The following is a 19,058-nucleotide window of genomic DNA, read 5'->3' as shown; positions in this document are numbered from 1 at the left end:
CAAAGTATATGGGGTAGGGGAAGGCAGCCCTGGCTTCCAGAGCTCTAACTCTTTCCTTTTCCATTCTTTTTTCTCATACAGTTCCAAAAAGTCTTTTGTTCTATTAATCCCAAGCCAGCACTGTCCCTTTGTCCCCCATGTTTTGGTCCTCCTAACATAGACAATTTATCCCAGGGAAATAATTTTTGGTAGAAGGAGACAGACTGTTAAGAGGCAGAGAGATGGCTAATAGTTGGTGTGCATATATAGTTCTAATGCCTCTATGCTTGTCTATTTTTCCTCTCCAACAGGCTGTACTTCACCCAACTTTGTAAATGGTAATTGTTGACATTTTTATTAGCACAGTGAGTGCACACAGTGATCAACTATTAAATGCTTATTGATGATGATCAAACACTCACATCCAAGATGCTCTGGACAAGAAAATCTATGCTACTTTAAAGGTATTAGAAGAAGTGTTTTTATAATCAGAAAGGCCACTCATAATATCTTTGGCATCTTATTAAGAAAAAAAAAACATTAAAATCCTTGGCAGAGTGCCTAATACCAAACATTCACTACTTAATTTTTATTGTTCTCTAAAATTTTAATGTAAGTTATCATTGTAAGCAGATTTTACACCCTTTCAGTGCAAAGAATATGTTTCTCAGTATTTTCTAGAGTACCTAGAATTGAACCAGGCAGAATAAAAGACTGCCAATTAATCAAAAAAGTGAATAAATGTTTTCTTTAGGTGAAACAAATAATCTATATAAAACCCCTATTTCACTACAGAGTTCTTTAACCAACATTTGAAGAAAATGTAATATAGTCAGTATGTATTATATCTTAATAAGACTGCTTCACAATTATTTAGTGCTGCTTGTCTGTAAAGCATTTTCATGTTTGCTATCACCTTTGCTCTTACCTCATCCCACATGTGAGAGCAACTTAGGTACACTGTCCTTAGTTTACAGGTGAGAAATTGAGACACTGAAAAGTTAAGTGTCTTTACTTGTTCAACAAGCCAGGTACTTTTCTGGGTGCCACATTTACAGTGATGAACAGGACAAAGTTCCTGCTCTTTTGGAGCTTACCCAGTGTTTGTAAATATTTAACAACAGGCTCTTGAGTGTAGGTTCACCATGAATGTATGAATTAATACTTTCCTTTTTTTTGAGATAATAATTTATTTTTATTTATTTTTTTAAACATTTTTAATTGAGTTATAGTCAGCTTACAATGTTGTGTCAATTTCCAATGTAGAGCACAATTTTTCAGTTCTACATGAACATACATATATTCATTGTCACATTCTTTTTCTCTGTGAGCTACCACAAGATCTCGTATATATTTCCCTGTGCTATACAGTATAATCTTGTTTATCTGTTCTACATATGCCTGTCAGTATCTACAAATTTCAAACCCCCAGTAATATTTTCCTTTACTTTAAATGAATAAGACAAAAATTGAAATAAACAAAGTCTATGTTGGAACTTCACTCGGTTCTCAAGAATCTGAGTGACTTCTTTGCTAAATTAATAGCAATTTTCAAATATGAGAAGAATATTTTCTCAATTTTGTGTGCTATTCACAATGTAACAGTCTTAGATAATGAATTGTTAACATTTTATCCATCACTTTAAGTTTAGATCATCAACGAAACAATAAGTCAAACCCTGATTTATAGTGTCTGAAGATTTCAGTGCTGTAAATACTCCTATCACAATCAATTTTATGCTACCAGTATGAAATCACTGAACTCAGAGTTGGGAAAAAAGGCACAGTAGAATACCACTGCATAGTATTTCCCCCAATCAGATACAATAGATATAAATAAACTCAAGAGCCCAGATAATCATAAAAGAAGTTTTGAGTATTTATATTTTAAAATAAAACAATTTTAAGTTTCTATAAATTAATTTTAATAACTTATGTGTTTTTTTTTTTACCAGCTCACAAAGGCAACTCATAGGATAGGAGAAAGTATTTACAAACCATGTATCTGATAAAGGATTAATATTTAGAATATGTAAGGAACTCCCACAACTCAACAACAAAAAACCAAACAATACTATCAAATAATGGGCAAAGATATTTCTCCAAGAAAGATACACAAATGGCCAGATAAGCACATGAAAGGAAGCTGAACATCACTAATCACCAGGAAATGCAGACCAAAACCATAATGAGATATCGTTTCACATCTACCAGGATGGCTATTATTAAGCAAAAAATAAAAAAACAAAACCAAAAAAAACCCCCAGAAAATAACAAGTGTTGGCAAGGATGCAGAGAAACTGGAACTCTCAAACAAGAATATAAAACGGTTTTGCTGCATTGGAGAACAGTATGGTAGTCCCTCAAAAATTAAACACAGAATTACTGTGTGATCCAGCAATACCACTTCTACGTATGTGCCCAAAAGAACTGAAGGCAGACTTGAACAATATTTGAACACCAGTGTTCACAGGAGCATTATCTGCAATACTCAAAAGGTAGAAACAACCAAAATGTCCACTGACAAATGAAAAAACAAAATGTTGTATAGTAATATAATGGAATTATTCAGCCTTAAAAAGAAATGAAATTCTGATACATGTTACAGTAGAGATGAACTCTGAAAACATCATGCTAAGTGAAACATGCCAGACACAGAAGGACAAATACTGTTTGATTCCACTTATATGAGGTACCTAGAGTAGTTAAACCCATAGAGACAGAAGGTAGGATAATGGTTACCAGGGGCTCAGGGAAGGGGAGAAGAGGAGTTATTGTTTAATGGATACAGTTTCAGTTCATGATAACAAAAAGGTTCTGGAGATGGATGGTGGTGATGGTTGCACAACTACCCGAATGTACTCAATGGAATTCAGACTTGAAATAATTAAAATGAAAAATATCATGCTATTTCATGTATATTTTAAACACAATTAAAAAGAGAGAGCAGGAAACAAAATAAGGAATATTCTGATGCCTGAATAATTTAAAAAAAAAAAAAAAACAGCTCACAATATTATTGAAAATTTAACAATCAGATATTGTGAGCCGGGTCAGGCTGGCTCCAGCATACCAATGAGCCTGCTTTTTTTCTAATAGGCAGGGGTAAGAGAGACTTGCTCAGGGTCATCCATGAAATGGAAGAGCCTGCCCTGACTCTAGATCCTCTGAGCGGTCTGGCACTATTTCTACAGCAGTATACTGTTTTCCAGACAAGCAAGTAACTATCAGGTTAGTGTCAAGAAGTCCTGAGGCATATCCATTTGTTATAGAATGGCTGCAGGGGGATCAGAAAAATGCCCTGAAGGTTAAACTCTATAAAGGTGGTGAATTTAGAAAAAAGGGATGGGGCAAATTCTGGAGAGAAGAAAAATGGGACAGTAAGGTGGAAGGAGTCAGGGTCCAGTAGCTGCTAGATCTGTAGATATGTAGGAATAAGCACCCTTCTAAATGGGTTCTGATTAAACTTAAAGGCAAAATTTTGCAGCACAGGGAAGGAAACCATCCACAAAACAAAAAGAAAACCTACTGAAAATATTTGCAAATGATGGGACTGACAAGGGGTTGGTATTCAAAATATACAAACAACTCACACAACTCAATAATAATAATAATAAAAACCAAACACCTCAATAAAAAAAAAAATGGGCAGAAGACTTGAATAGACCTTTTTCCAAAGAAGACACACATTTACTAGGTGGTCTTACAAAACCTGCATTGCAGGGTTGTTGTGGGAAAAAGAAGAGAAGAATGTGAAGTATATATACACAGCATCTAGGAAGAAGTACTCAGTATACTCTGATTGCGGTTAACATTGTGCACACAAATGTTTAATTCAATAAGCAACTATTAAGTGTTACAATATACAAAACATGGTCTCAAATCTAGGTTTTGTTTCATCTTTTAAATTACTAAGTATTTCAGTCATAGAAAATATTATAGAAAAAAAGCCCCAGATGTCTGACAGATTGTTTTAACTCCCTATGATTTTCAACTTTATGAAAATACTAGAGTTTATCCATTCCCCAAATAATACTGGCACTGAATATGCCTCCTGGGAAGATTTCTCTAGGGTAAATACCTAGAAGTGGAATTGCTGGTCACAGGAATTGGTAACTTTTGCATCACAAATGGCTCTCCAGAGGGGTGCATCATTTTCTTTTGTACCCAGCATTGCAGGAGCATTCTCATTTACCAACACCAGATGTCAGGCATTTTAATTTTTGCCAATGCTATGGGTATGAAATGGTATTTCATTGTTTTAACTTAACTTTCCCTAATTATTAAAGAGGTTGACTATCACTTCATGCACTTTTGTCTATTAAAAGATTTCCCCTTCAGGAAACTTCCTGTTCATGCCTTTTGCTCATTTTTAAAATCAGGAAACTGGTCTTCTCCTTATTGATTATACTCTGGCTCTCAATCCTTCCCCAGTTACACTGCGTTACAAATACCTTCTCAAAGTCTCTTCCTTGTCTTTTTAGCTTTGTTATAGTGACACTACCTCCTATGATAAATAAATAATATACCTGAAAGCTTCCTAGTCAAAGACCAGTTACAGAATAGAAATTCAGTAAATGTGAGTTTCCTCTACTCCTCCTCAACTCCCACCCTTAAAAAGTTCATAACTCAGTAACAGAGGAGTGACTAAAAGCATTGGTTCTGGAGTTGAATAGATTTGGTTCTGAATCCCAACTTTATTATATTCAGCTCTATGACCTTGGCCCACCTTGCTTAAGCTCTTTTAGCCTCATTTTCCTCATCTGTGGAAGTGGAGTAATAATGCTTAACTCTCAGAGTTACTGGGAGGTATAAAGAGTTTAGTCCTGGGGCTGCTATCCTGTCAACACTATCAGGAAAGATACATGATGTATACAGATAACTATACTATAGAGCCAAATATCATAAAAACTCTATATGAGAAAAACAGTCATTCAGTGCTATCAGAGTGCAGAGCTGACGGTGATAACATCCAGCTAGGGTTCCAAGGGAATGAGGGAGGCTTCACAGAGGAAATGGTATTTGAATGGGCCTTGGAGAAAGGCAGAAATGAAGGAGGACATTACAGCAAATAAAGCGGAGGTGTGGAGATAATCTATGTACCTGTCTCCAGTCCGCCAAGGTATAGGGACAACTGAATAAGTCAGACTCAGGAAGTAAGCATTCATTTTCCTGGTTATCAGAGTATTCTATGCACTAAAAGATATCTCATGACTTAATTAGTATTCTGAGTATAAATATGGAATACTGTTGGGCTTTGGAATAAAATTTGGTACACAAGACTCAGTGGAAGAATCATCCAGACAGGGATGAATAGGAGAAGAGGATACAGCACATCTGACTGGTATAAAGAAAGCAAAGAAATGTAGATGCCAAATGAGGGACAGGCGAGGGCCTGCTTCTCCGGAGAGCCAAGTTTGGTGGCTACAATCTTACTGCCTTTCTGGGGATCAGCAAGGTATGATTTTCTTTCTTAAACAAGATGAGTTCTGAAATCTGACCCAGAAAAAAATGCAGCCGTTTCTCATCGTCTTTGCTGATAGAGGGCCAGATAACCATTGTTAAATTATCTTTTTTAAAAAAAATTTTGAAAACAAATTTCATTCAATGTGTTTTATCCTGAACAAAGTGTGCTCCATTTTAGTATCTACTGCTGTCTACTTCTCACTTAAAACAGCATTTGACTGAACCAGAATATACTGGAATATCTATTACTATATTTCTCATGTTCTATCTCACTTTTTCCTTCCAAATTTATAACACATGGTCAATTACTTTAAAAAATGATTAGGCCTTAACAACAAGGACCCACTGTAGAGCACAGGGAACTATATTCAGTTTCTTGTAATAACCTATAATGGGAAAGAATCTGAAAAAGAATATATATATATACATATATATATATTTGAATGTATCACCTTGAATCACTTTGCTGTACACCTGAAACTAAAATACAACATTGTAAATTAACTATACTTCAATAAAAGAAAAAAATTTTAATTTAAAAAAAAGGTTAGGCCTTACATGATTGTTTTCTTAACAGTTTATAATTTATATACTCATGAGAGAACTGACTTAGGAATCTGTTATCAGATCCAGCTGTAAACTTTTGTTCCTCACAATGAAGTGCCTCAAGTTGGTGTGTCTGATGCACAGTGAGGCCAAACAAACAGAAATGTTGCAGTTTGGTGCAGAGAAAGGATTACTGCAAAGGCTCGGCAGGGAGAACAGGCAGCTTGTATTCAAAAGCCGCAAATTCTCCAATGGTTTTCAGGGAAGAGTTCTCAGAGACAAAATTTGGGGTGAGGGCTGCAGGGTGTGTGACTGTCTTCTGATTGGTTGGCAGTGAAGTAACAGTAATGTCTGAATAATCTCAACCTTCCGGTTCCCACCAGTCTGGGGTCTACGTGCTTGTGGTCAGCATGCACTCACCTGGGTGGGGGTCTTAGTTTCTGCAGAATAACTTAAAGGCATGCATCAGGTTGTTGTCTATATCCTTTCAGAAGGAACTAGGAATCCTGTGACTCTATAATCCTATTAATTGCTTGAGCCTGCTCTTTGGAACTCAGGGAAGGCCTAGAAGACCTTTTTTCCCCCTACCAACAGGAAACAGGGGACACAGAGAGGCTTTTGTATCCAGGAGGGCCCCACAGGGTCCTGCTCAGCTTCACTTTTTCCTCTTAGAAAATCCCAGATTTGAGCACGGTGAAATGCTTTTTTTCAAACAGAAAATGGTGGGCAGTTCTAGATATGAAACCAGAAATGAACCATAGCAGCAGGGAAATTCTCATCACTCAAATCCAGCAGAACCCTAAGCATTTCTAAAGGGAAAAGCTACTACATTTCTCTACCTTTTCCAAAATTTATCTGCTCGTGCTGATTACTGTGTGTGCACAGATGTAGCTAAAATAATCACTGTGGGACCAACAGTTCTTTCCTCATTGTCTTCCAGTTCTTTTGTTTGCCTCTGGCATAAGTAAATAAACAGCAGGTGTATTATTCACCACTAAGTCAGTCTTACCTGCTTGTAAATTCCTAAAATACAACAGAATGAAAAACCGCAAGAAGAATCCATGCTGTTCATTGAAATTTGAGCTCAGTCACTTGCATAAGGACAGAAGGGATCCTGTGGTTGATCACAAAGTATAGACTAACTATGACCCTGAGATCACAACCCAGAATTTACCTGCTACTATGAGATTAGTGCTGTTTTCTCTCTATTACATCTCTGTAACAATACCATAAACTCAAAATGTTTCTTTCTATCCTTTAATAACCACTTTCTAATTTTCACCTGGATGTGCCCTATGCACAGCATATACCATTTATTTACACAATGGTGATTTCTTCTTTCTTTCAGAGCAAACAACTCAAAAGCAAAACACACACAAATCAAAAACAAACAAAACCAGAAAAATCACAGTTTATTTTCCATACGAAGTTCCTTTCTTTATGTACCCTGGCAACATTTTGAAAAGAATTAAGATGTTTTATTCTTTTGCCTTTCTGAATGCATAAACTTCACCCTATCTAGCTCAAGGCACCTATCTGCTTGGGGAGAGATGATGATGTTTTAGAGAAGAAATGTAAATAGAAAGAAGGAACTGACATTGGCTTTTGATATGCAAAACACTATGCAGTATATTTATCAGCTTTGCTATAGTAACAAATAACCTCCAATCTTAGTGGTATACAGCAACAGTTTCATTTCATCCTCACATTTGAGCTTGGCCACAGGCCATTGTCAGCTCATTTGTGACCCTGGCTGAAGAAGAGGTCCCTGTTTTGGTCATGCCACCCTCATGGCAGAAGGAATAGAACAAGAGGGCTGGTGGAAACCTGCACTGAGTCTCAAAGCTTCTGCTCAGATGTGGCCTCTATCACATCCGCTCACAGGCTACTGACCAAAGAAAAACACTTGTCTCAGGCCCACATCAGTGGGGCAAGGATGTGTACTTCCCTCTTATACGAGGTGCTGCAAGTCACAGGGCAACAGGAATAGAGAATGAACAATTGCACACAACATCAGAATCTACAACATGCCTGAAGATGGCAGCCTTGCAAGCCAAGTTTTCTTGAGAGAGGATTTCCCAAAATCCATTTCTTCTCCCTTTGCTGTATCAACCTATACAAAAGAGAATGTGGAGAAGATATTCTATCCAGCTTTTCAGCCACACTAGGTCTACAGGAAGGAGGAGGATATAATGTCAGAGAAAGGCCAGTCCTTCCACACCCTCAGCGTGCAGTCTGTTAAGTGAGGATGAGACCAACAGCTGAGTCCTGCTCTCTCTTCATGTTTGTTTGAGACTCTAGGACAAGATCAACTCTCAGGTGGCCTCCACCACAATGGGGCAGAGACACGGTGACTCTGTGCAGCAAGGGCTGGCAGAGAAGAGCCCGAGGTTTAGGTGTTCTGCACCCCAATCACCCCCTTAAGGCACAGACCCTGAGAGATGACAAGAGGGGGAAGTGGACGGCAGATGCAGCAGATTCAGCAGTGTGCAGCCAGTGGAAGCCAAAGTGAGGCCCAGCGAGGCAGAGCGCTACTGGGTTCTGATCAGGCAGCCTGCAGCCATATTTCAGCTGTAATGCCAGCAGAGCAAGCAGCACTCAGGTGGATGAGGGACATTGCCCCCGAGACCCAGAGACAGACCAGCCTGTCATTTGTGACACAACCTCATATAAAAGACTGAATTATTGCGTCAGTTTAAGCTTTAAGCCAGATTAGATATTTAGATAATTCATCTCCCCTGCTAATCAGTGGGTAGGAGCCCAGGAGGAAGGCCACTGACTAAATAAAGAACCTACATTTTCTCTTAGGAAGGCTCAAACAAATAATCTAAATCACTTCTATTTTGTTCACCACTGTATCCGCAGCCCTAACACAGTGCCTGATATGAGTATTCAATAAATATTTACTGAATGAAGGAGTGAAAGACAGGCAACTGATTAACTGGGAAGGCTATGACTGAGGTTCCAAGCAGAATAAATTAAGACAACGCCAGTTTCTCCTTGCCATGAAGTCAACAGTCCCCACTGCACTCCTAAAACAAGCTTGTAATCTTTATGACATGGCTCCTACCACCATTTTTAACTTACATCTGATTCCCCACTTCAGAGCCCTTAAGTAACTGCTCTATCCTTTTGCTTCAAGAAAAAATCATGAATAGCCACGAAGGATTTCAGCCTTGCAGTCACAATAGGAGAGCAGTGAGTGCTATGGAACCAGAATGGGTGATGTCTGAACCAATAAACTACTGTTGGCATGCAGTGGCAACTTGATTTTACCTGCCCCAAGATAACCTCAGTGTTGGAGCTGTCGAGCCTGTAGGCGTTATAGTGGCTGGGATACATAAACAGAACATCATAAGGAATGACACAGAAAACATGGTAAATAAAATACGAGGCTATACAGGACTGAGGCGGAGATGTGTGCTGACTGAAACAATGAACTTCAGCAATGAACTGTGCTTCTCAGCGCCCTAGCTGTACAACAGAATCACCGGTGACACTTTAAAACAGAACAGATGCCTGGCGATTCTGGCTCAGTAGGTGTGGGTGAGGCCTGAGCAATACTTATTTTTAAACACCCTGCAGGTCATTCTTATGCGTGGCCAGAACGTTCTGCAAATAAGAACACCTGAAAAACATGATCAGCAAGTCCTGAATGAACTAATGAATGGAAAGGCTCCTTGGGATTATAAATTCTTCAAGAGCATAGACTATGTCTTATTCATTTTTGTACTTTAGCCGCCAGTGTTTCTTGTAGTGAATGAATAAATGGATGAACAAGTCATGAATACTCCACCTTCGTAGCCTGATCTCTCAGGGAGTTTTGAACATGGGAAACAAATTAAAAAGTGGATAGCTGATGTTTGTTGTGTGTACTTCCTTAACAGAATTCCTGGCATAATTTTAGACAGACTAAATAAGAATGTGTGGTCATTACAACAATAATCTTTAAAAAAAAGTAGATGAAATTAATTTTTTTGTTGACCTGGGGCACTAAGGGAGGGAGACAGAGGAAGCTGGCCCTATGATAAGATTTATAGAACAAAATCCTACATCCAGGGTATGAAGAAGAGCAAAATCACAAAGCCACCTCATTCTGCCCTAATTGTTTACTTTTATATTTACTTCTCCTTGAGCAGCAGCATCAGGTACAGCTGAAAATACCTAGCATTACTGATATCACTTACGATGTAAGGCAGCACTACTTTGTATGTTTAAGGTATTAATGACTCCAAAGTCCTGGATGAGTGAAGCAAACACGGATGGGCTTAGTGAAGTTTCTAGCCCCCTGTAAACTTCATGTTCAAGCTTTGTGGTAACAAACCCTGATGCCGATGAAATTTAGCAAGCATGTTTTACTTTCTAAGCCTTCCCAGTTTATGGCTAAATCACAGGCAACTCCGCCTGTTAGCAAAGCTCAGCCACATGCTGGATCCCACTCCGTACCCCCAAAAGGAGGTGAAGGAGGCTGACGAAAGGATGGCAGGGTTTGACTCCGAGGAAGGCTGTCACTCTGACAACTGAGGTTACCCAGAAGGCAGGTGGACAAAGTGCTGGACAAGGGATAGTGAACAAAAGAATGTGCAGTCTGAGGCAGGCAAGGGAAGAGAAGAATGTCCTGGAACTCAAGAGGGAGAAGAAATCTATTCTCTGTTAAAATGAGATGAGAGCTTTCTGACTACAAGTTTTCCAAAAGGGGTCAGTATGGAAAATGACAGAAGAGAAGCCCTGAGCCTGCAGGAGGGTGGTTGGTTTGACTGACTGTCCTAATCAGAAGGCCTGGCAGAGTGATTAGACACCTGCGTGCTCCACAGCGTCGTGATAGTACTGGGCCCTGCCTGCCTGGTGGGCGGGTGCACACTCTGCTACCTGCCCTGGCTGACAAAAGCCATCACACGAGGCAGTGCACATGCACCCTGAATTCCCTGAAATAAGCAAGAATATAAAGTCTGTCCAGGGCCTCTTGTCAGCAGGAAGAAAAAAAAAACTACTGTGGCTATTACAGCTATTCTATCATTTCTATATGAGAATATAAAAAACAAAATTAATTATGTTAATGCTCTTTTACTCTATTCTGTGTACTCCAGGATTTGGTGGATATTTCTATGATATTCCTCAATCACTTACACCTTCCTCTGTCTTAACTTTAAGATTATCTGAATGTTACAAAGACATCTGAGAAACCAAAGACATGGACATCTTCTTTTGTTTTTCTCAAATGATTACTGTGTCCCTATCCTACAGATTATTTGGCCAGAAGCATGCCATGCACAGACCAGGTCCCTTGGAAGATTTTCAATATTCCAGCAGCCCAGAAGATAGACTATTAAAGCTTTTCAACTGATGAGGAAGGACAAATTCTCTTTTAAGAAGAGTCTCAACAAATATCACAAATGACAGTTTTTACACAAGCCTCTTTCTTGATATGACATTAGTGAGCTCTATGCTTAATATTTTCATGTGTTACAGCTTGCATTGTGTTTACTCAGTAGAGGCTTTTGTTTAGCCCATTAGTTCCTTTTGCTTTTTTCCTCAGGAAACTACATAGGTAAACACTTCTAATATCTAAAAAATGGTTTTAGTTCTGAGTTAATTTCAAAAGTGGAAAGAGGAAAGGCAAAGGAATATAATGATTAACATCACAGGCATTGCAGTCAAACTCCTCGAGTTCAAATTCTGGCTCTGTCACAAACTGGATAACTTTAGGCAAATTATTAAATCTAAGTCCAGCTGCCTCTATAAAATAGGGAAAACAGTTTGTTGCTAAAGATTTACAAAAATTAAATAAGATCATGTTTGGGGCTTAGCACAGTGTCTTATATCTAATAAGTGTTCAGTCAATGGTGGTTATGATTCATTCTTACCTACTTGATCTGAAGTCTAAATTTTCCTATGCAGCTATTCACAACATCCAGGAAGACACAACAGGCCACAGACACAGCATAACTGATACTGGTGGTCAGACCGATTCTAGGAGTTTGCCTCGTCACGCAGGGTTCTGGAATTTAGCCAGGCTGCAGAGCTGAAATTGTTGCTCTTGCTCCCTTGGCAGTATGTCTGGGCATGAAAAAAAAATCCTAATTTTGATAATCAAAAGTCAATGAGAATACACTTTTCAGGCAGGTGTCTAATTGAATCTGGTTTCCCTGAAAAGAACAGTGATATAATTTACCGCAATAGGATCTTAAAGGTCGCCAATCATGCAGGGTTGACTACTGTTCATTCAACCCTCCTTTCTCAGCAGAGTAATTTAGCTTTTCAGCCCTTCTTGTTAGAATTATCTGACTAGTTATTTAAATGTTTTGTTACCCTGACCAAATAAGGCCTGTGTTTTCCTTGAGGGCCCATTTGGCCTAGGCTCAAGTTCACAGACTTCTATAGACTGGCAAACTGAGTTACATTGTCCTCATTTGCCACCTGTTTCAGTGTCAATTTCCTAGAAAGGGATTACAGAGAGAAAGTTGTGTTCCTGCTCATACTCCTTTGTGGGTTAATGGGCCTATCTGTCCATCCCAGGAAGATATTTCCCCCTTACTTAGCACTGTTTGGGGCAGGGAGATGTAGGGCTTGCCTACTTCCCTGTTCTTCCACCCTGGCCCCAACATTCACACTAAATCCTCAGCAACTTCAGCTACTTTCAGATTTATTTCTTTCTCCAGGCTCTTGGATAGTCTGAAACTTGGGAGCTGAGGAGAAACTGATTTAAGAAGCCCTTGTCCAAAACTGGTAAGTTCTGTCATCAGACTCCATCTAACTCTAACCTAACAACTAGTTGCTTGTAATTAGGAGTCTATCTTCCCTGTACCCAGGCTAGAGAACTGTTTCTCCACCTTGTCCTCTGGTGTATCTGCCCCCTCTTTTGGTGATCCCAGGCCCTGAAGCTGACTCCCTAAAAACACTGAATGCTGCTTACTCCAAGAGTCCTCATTTCCACTGGCTTATATCCCAATATTATTTCTTATTAGAATCTCCCCTGTGTCAACTTCCATATTTGCCAAAGGCCTTGTCCTATGGCTCGAATTGCTGAATTCCTCCCGGCACACACAACAGGTCCCAGACCTCAGTCCAAGAGCCAGAGAGCCTACAACCACGCTGTTGCAGTTGGCTCTTCCAGGGCTGGCTGAGTTGCAAGACGGTACCCATACCCAGAGGACATACTACATAAACGAGTAGTTTTAAATTTTTGTTGTCTTGTCATGTCATGCTGACAAAAACCCATAGAGACTCTTAAGGAATCTATAATCACTAAGCAATGAAATCAACCATGAAATAGCTTGTATACCACTTAGGCTTGGTCTGAGTTTGAATTTTGCACACATACACCGGGAGCATTATCCTAAGTGCTACTCTGATGGTGTAAGGAAGTACCCCTTAGACTCTGCACGTGCCTGACTGGCTGTGAGTCAAACACTCAGCGTCCTGGCTGACTATGACTCTGGCATTTGCAAGAATGTCTTCTGCCAAATTCTTCTGGCATCTGTTTGAAGGTGTCAAAATGTGTTTTACCTCCTAAAGCATATTTTACTTTCTAATCCAAAGAATGTTGATTATTACCTGCCTCCCAGTGTTGTCAGTATACTGCAGAAGTAATAGAATTTGGAAACACCTTTGGATCCATACAGTAAAGTGATGTGCAATTATGTGGATGCTTCCCTTGTTAGAGGTTGGTGTCTGACTATATTTTCCTTTGCACCAACTGCCAACTGAACAATGTTGATGACCCTATATTAAAAAATCTATTTTCTATTTACACATCATAAAACTTCGGCAGCCCAGTGCTATTCTGAGGCATCTGAGGAAGGTGATGTCAGTCAGGTACTTTTTATTCATCAGCTGAGAGGCTCTTATTTTTTCCTAAAGCCAACTAAACAGAGTGACTCGAAATGTCACATGCATGTTCCTGACAGACCTTCCCCATAGTAAATTCTCTCTAAAGGCACCGCTTGGATGAACTAAGTGAGAAATGTGTGCAGACCTAAGAGAAGCCGCTGGCGAGAGAAACTGCGTCACATGTCACAAAAATGAAAGGAACAGCTCCTAACACAGCATTGCCTATCACATCCAGTCAGAGAGCACTTGTCAGTGGGACAGGACAACACCAGAAATGCCTTACTCCAAACTCTGCAGTCTGTTTCAGACATAACCACCCTCGAATGAGTGTCAGAGGAGGAGGAGTCCTTTCTCCTGACCAAGGTTAAACGTGTCCTGAGTCTTTTTAATCTCATTTGCTTCTGTCTCCTTCAGAACTAAGTTCCATTAATCAGTCCCTCTCTTCTCCATCACTCATTATACTTGCTTGACATTCACCTATTTTTAAACTAAAAAACTCTCCCTGTATCCTGAGCCTCTTCTAATTACTCTATCCCTGTGATAGTGGAGAGCAGTGGTTAAGACCTTGGGTCCTTGCAGCTGGACTGCCTGGGCCCAAACGCTCTTACCCACATAGCTTTGTGACTGTGCTGGTCACTTAACCTCTCTGTACAATTTCTTTACCAACAGAATATATGATCCCTGTACTTCATTGTATTTACTAAGCGGAATAAACTAGATAATACAACATCAAGCACGGAAGAAAAATCAAACTCTGATTGTTATATATTCTTGTACTTAGCAGACTGTAGATTCTCTTGGATTCTTCTAGTAGAAAATAAAAAAATCTTACCATCTGTAAGTAACGACATTACTTTTGCTTCTTTCTAAACTTTATCCTTTTTTGTTTGTTTGGCTTTATTCCTGGGCTTCCAGTACAATGGTGAGTGGAAGCAGTGCTAGTCAGCATTCTTACGTCTTTCTGACTCTTCTATTCACTCTTCTATTTTAATGAGGCCCCTTGCTCCGGGACTTCACTAAAAGACTCCGACAAAGGCCATTAATGACCTCCTTGTTGTTGAATCCAATGGGCATATCTCGGTTGTCATGTTCCCTGTTAAGCATCATTTAACATTAATGACTACAGTTTTTTTTTTTAAATTCTTGCTTCTTTTACTTACCTATAACACATGCTCTGTGTTCATCTCCTACCTCTGAACCTTCTGTCTCAGACTCCTTTGATGACTACACTGCGTCTGACTGCCTCTTAAATATAACTACGACATGTAACTTAACTCATACTACAACTCAGAACTGGGAAGAAAAATAAAACTCCTCTATTTTGTTGAGAACTAATCTGACTTTCCTTACAAGCCCATACTCACTAGTTAGTGGGGAAAATTGGCTAACTCTCCAATCCAGTTTAAAGTGTCATCTTACCCAATAATTAATAAAATCCTGTTAGGAAGAACTCAGTCTCTCTTGGATCAGACGGTCAGATGTGTCCAGGAAGTCAATCGTTCTCCTCCAAGATGATTACAAGTGGCATTACTGAATAATTAGCAAATTCCCTTATTTTTCCCTAGATTTTTCAGACATGGCATTTATGGCAAGGACTCATTCTCCTGTCATGCTGTCTTTTCTAACATAAGAGAGATGGCTAACACGTTCTGACAGATTCACTTCCTCCTCTGGTGTATATCCTGTATTCTGACTATGCTTAAATGATTCATACCAAAAGACTGCTCAACCCACATCAACCATCGTCAAAACAATTTAAAATGGCAAAAAGAAAATGGGAAAATGGAATAAAAAGTTGACTATGCCTCAGTACATATTTGTACATATGTGTGCATATGTCCTTCAAGCTCAACATGGAAGGCCAGATGATTTAAGAAATATCAGTGACAATAAAACTAGTAATAAAGACTCTTCTTCAACAGACAGTAATATGGAAGGAAGAGAAATAAAATGGAGATAGGAATGGACAGAAAGAACATTTGGAGTGTAAGGAAAGGGCAGAAGGAGCAGAGTGGAAAGGAGAAGTGTAGCATTTGTCACCCGCTCTCTGATATGTGAATGCAATGCTGTTATATCCTGAATAGGAGAACAGCTGGCTTTAACATCAGGTCAAAGCGCTATCTCACCCCTGGGAAATACAGTCATTCTTCAGCTCATGATTAGGGCTTGGACAAGGTCTGTTGCCATTTGTCACTCTGTCACAGAGAGTTCAATGGAATTATCTATTTCTTCTTACCTGCAACAGGATAGTCTCTTTGTTGCTATCATCATTCACTGTACTGTGATGTTACATTAAACTGTACTTCAGAGCTCAGCTTTGATTATTTTAGAAACACCCACAACCTAATGCCCTGCACAGAGTAGACACTCAATAAATAATCGCTGAATGAATGAATGAGGCTCTCCTTTCATAGAAGAGGGGAGGGAGGTGTCTTATTCTTCCCTTCTTAAATGTCCCACAAAAGGAGAAGATTTGGCATGTTTAATTTAGCTCTGAATAGAGACCAAAGTAGGAGAGAAATCAAAGAAAATAAAAAGGGGAAAAAATAATAAACAGCTACAAATGTGCAATTACATTACATTAGGAATGGAAGTAGACAAATGACACATCCAGCAAAAATAATGTTTGATGACAAATGATAGAAAATGCATTATGAGCTTTATTGCTATGAGGACATTTCCATACAGTATACATTTCCATCTATTTCCTTAATTCAACATCTAATTACCAAAGCCAATTCGAGGCAAACAGAAAAGTACAACGGACCACACACAAAAGTACTGACTCAAGAGGCTAATATTAATTTCCCAATTTTCCTTCGTAGCAGCTTTCCTGGTGTTTGCAAGGTTACTCTGACATAGTTTCTATTGGCTCCAGAGTTGAAATACAACGTTGGTGTAATTACTTTCCCAAGAAGAGCAGTGGTCACTACAATCTTTCTAAGCAGTTCCTAACCTCTTCACATGTTTAGTGTTTGAAAGTTCTTGGAAACAACACAGTGTAGAAATTTAATACATTTGGAAGCTGTACTAAGGTTAGCCAAATTCAGTTTCCCTTAATTCTCAAATTCAAGAATTGGAGTATCCATGTCGTCTGAGAAAAGATTGCCCTATAACTTTTCTACACCAATACCAGAATGCAACCGTTCTTAAAAAGTCATTTATTCAGATTTAGCTGTAAATGTTGAGCATGCTAGTATCATCTCTACTGTGAGGACACAGCTTTATTGATTTACATGTACTTCACATACTGTACAGTTCACCATTTAAAGAATACAATTCAGTGGTGTTTAGTATATCCACAGGGGTGTGCAACCATCACCATAATCTAATTTTAGAACATTTCTATCTCCCCTAAATGAAACCCCATACCCACTAACAGCTAATTCTCATTCCTCCCAACTGCTACCCCCACACCTACCAGCCCCTGGCAAACACTAACCTACTTTCAAACTCTATGGATTTGCCTATTCTGGACATTTCATATAAATAGAATCACACAACATGGCTCTTTGGGTCTGGCTTCTTTCACTTAGCATGTTTTCAAGGTTCATCATTGTTGTAGTACCTATCAGTACTTTCTTTTTATTGACAAATAACCTTCTATTATAGGAATATAATACATTTTGTTTATCCATTTCTCAGTTGACAGACATTTGGGCTGTTTTTACCTTTAGGCTATTATGAATAATGTTGCCATGAACATCTGTGTTCAAGTTTTTGTGTGGACATGTGTTTTCATTTCTCTTGGGTATATACCTAGGAGTAGTATTGCTGGATCATATGGTAACTCTCAATATATTTAACTTTTTGAGGAACTGCCAGACTATTTTTCCAAAGTGACTATACCATTTTATACCCTCACCAGTTTCTCTACGTCCTCACAGAGCTTGTATTGTCTTTTTTTATGATAGCCACCCTAGGGAGTCTGAAGTGGTATCTCACTGTGCTTTTGCTTTTGCTTTTAATTTCCCTGACAGATAATGATGTTGCACACCTTTTCACATGCTTATTGGCCATTTGTACATCTTATTTGGAGAAATGTCCAGGTTTCTTTATCCATTTTATTAGGTTGTCTTTTTATAATTGAGTTGTAAAAGTTTTTATATATTCTAGATACAAGTCCCTTATCAGTTATATGATTTGCAAATATTTTATTATATGGATTGTCTTTTTACTTTCTTGATGGTATCAATGCAGCACAAAAGTTTCTTATTTTAATGAAATCTAATGTGTCTATTTTTTATTTTGTCACTTATGGTTTTGGTGTCATATCTATTCTAGTTTGTACCATAGCTGTGTCCCTAGAAAGCCACTGCTAAGACACGTGGTATTTCTTGAGGGAAAGTCAGCATGCATTACTGCTACTGCCTATAGATGAAAAACATGGGTCCCTTAAAAAAACAAATTACAATAGTGCAACTGGCAGGGAATCCCTCCTAAAAACGGCTAAGGTATGTTATCAGCTACCTTTTAATAAGCCATAGAAATGAGGGAAAGAACCCATACAACTGAAATTCACAGATGATATGCAAAATTTATTTTAAATATAGTTTTAACCTCTCTCACCAGAAACCTGACCAGAGTTGCAAAGAAGTAGATGACCAATTTGATTTTTATTTCTTCTCCCTGAATCTGTACCACCACCTGGTAGAGAATTCCACAAGTCTTAGAGCAGTCCAAAGAAGAAAGGCAAACACAAGTACAAGCAACCTGAGTAAATTTCAGGCTGGACAGTGGGATCCTAAACAATAGAGCTCTCTTAAGGAATAGAGGACTGGCTCTGTTCCTCTATTCCATATACTAGCCATTGGAAAGTCACTATAAAAGCCTTTGTAAATAATGCATTCATAAAGAATATATTTGTTGAGATGCAGAAATGGAAAGTGACAGAATCAAATTAACTAATTTATCAAGTAAAGAATTAACCAGGCTAAAAAAAAAAAAAAAAAAAGAGCTAGACAAAGACATTTCTTTTATACCATGTTGTCAGAAGCAACAAATAGGACTAGAATGTCTTTCCTTCCTCTTATCTCTGCATTTACAAATTCTTCAGTCATTCAACAAATGTTATTTAATACCTACTATGAGCTAGAGGTACATTAATTAATAATATATAATCCCTGATTTAGAGGAGTCTGCAATATTTCAAGATCAAGTCAACCTACTATTTCATTCATGAGTTCTCCAATTTGGAGTAATCTCTTCCACTAGCCATCTTGGACAGCACTTTATCA

General features: G+C 38.6%; 1 protein-coding gene across 3 annotated transcripts in view; it reads right to left on the bottom strand.

Annotated features, from left to right (window-relative positions):
• Window positions 1-19,058, bottom strand: part of FRMD5 (FERM domain containing 5) — a 275,892-nt gene that overhangs the window by 121,409 nt on the left and 135,425 nt on the right. The window lies entirely within an intron of this gene.

The sequence above is a fragment of the Camelus ferus genome, chromosome 6, assembly GCF_009834535.1.
Source record: "Camelus ferus isolate YT-003-E chromosome 6, BCGSAC_Cfer_1.0, whole genome shotgun sequence".
Taxonomy (NCBI): Eukaryota; Metazoa; Chordata; class Mammalia; order Artiodactyla; family Camelidae; genus Camelus; species Camelus ferus.
Note: the sequence above shows the minus strand (reverse complement) of the source record. Positions and strands in the feature narration are given on the sequence as shown.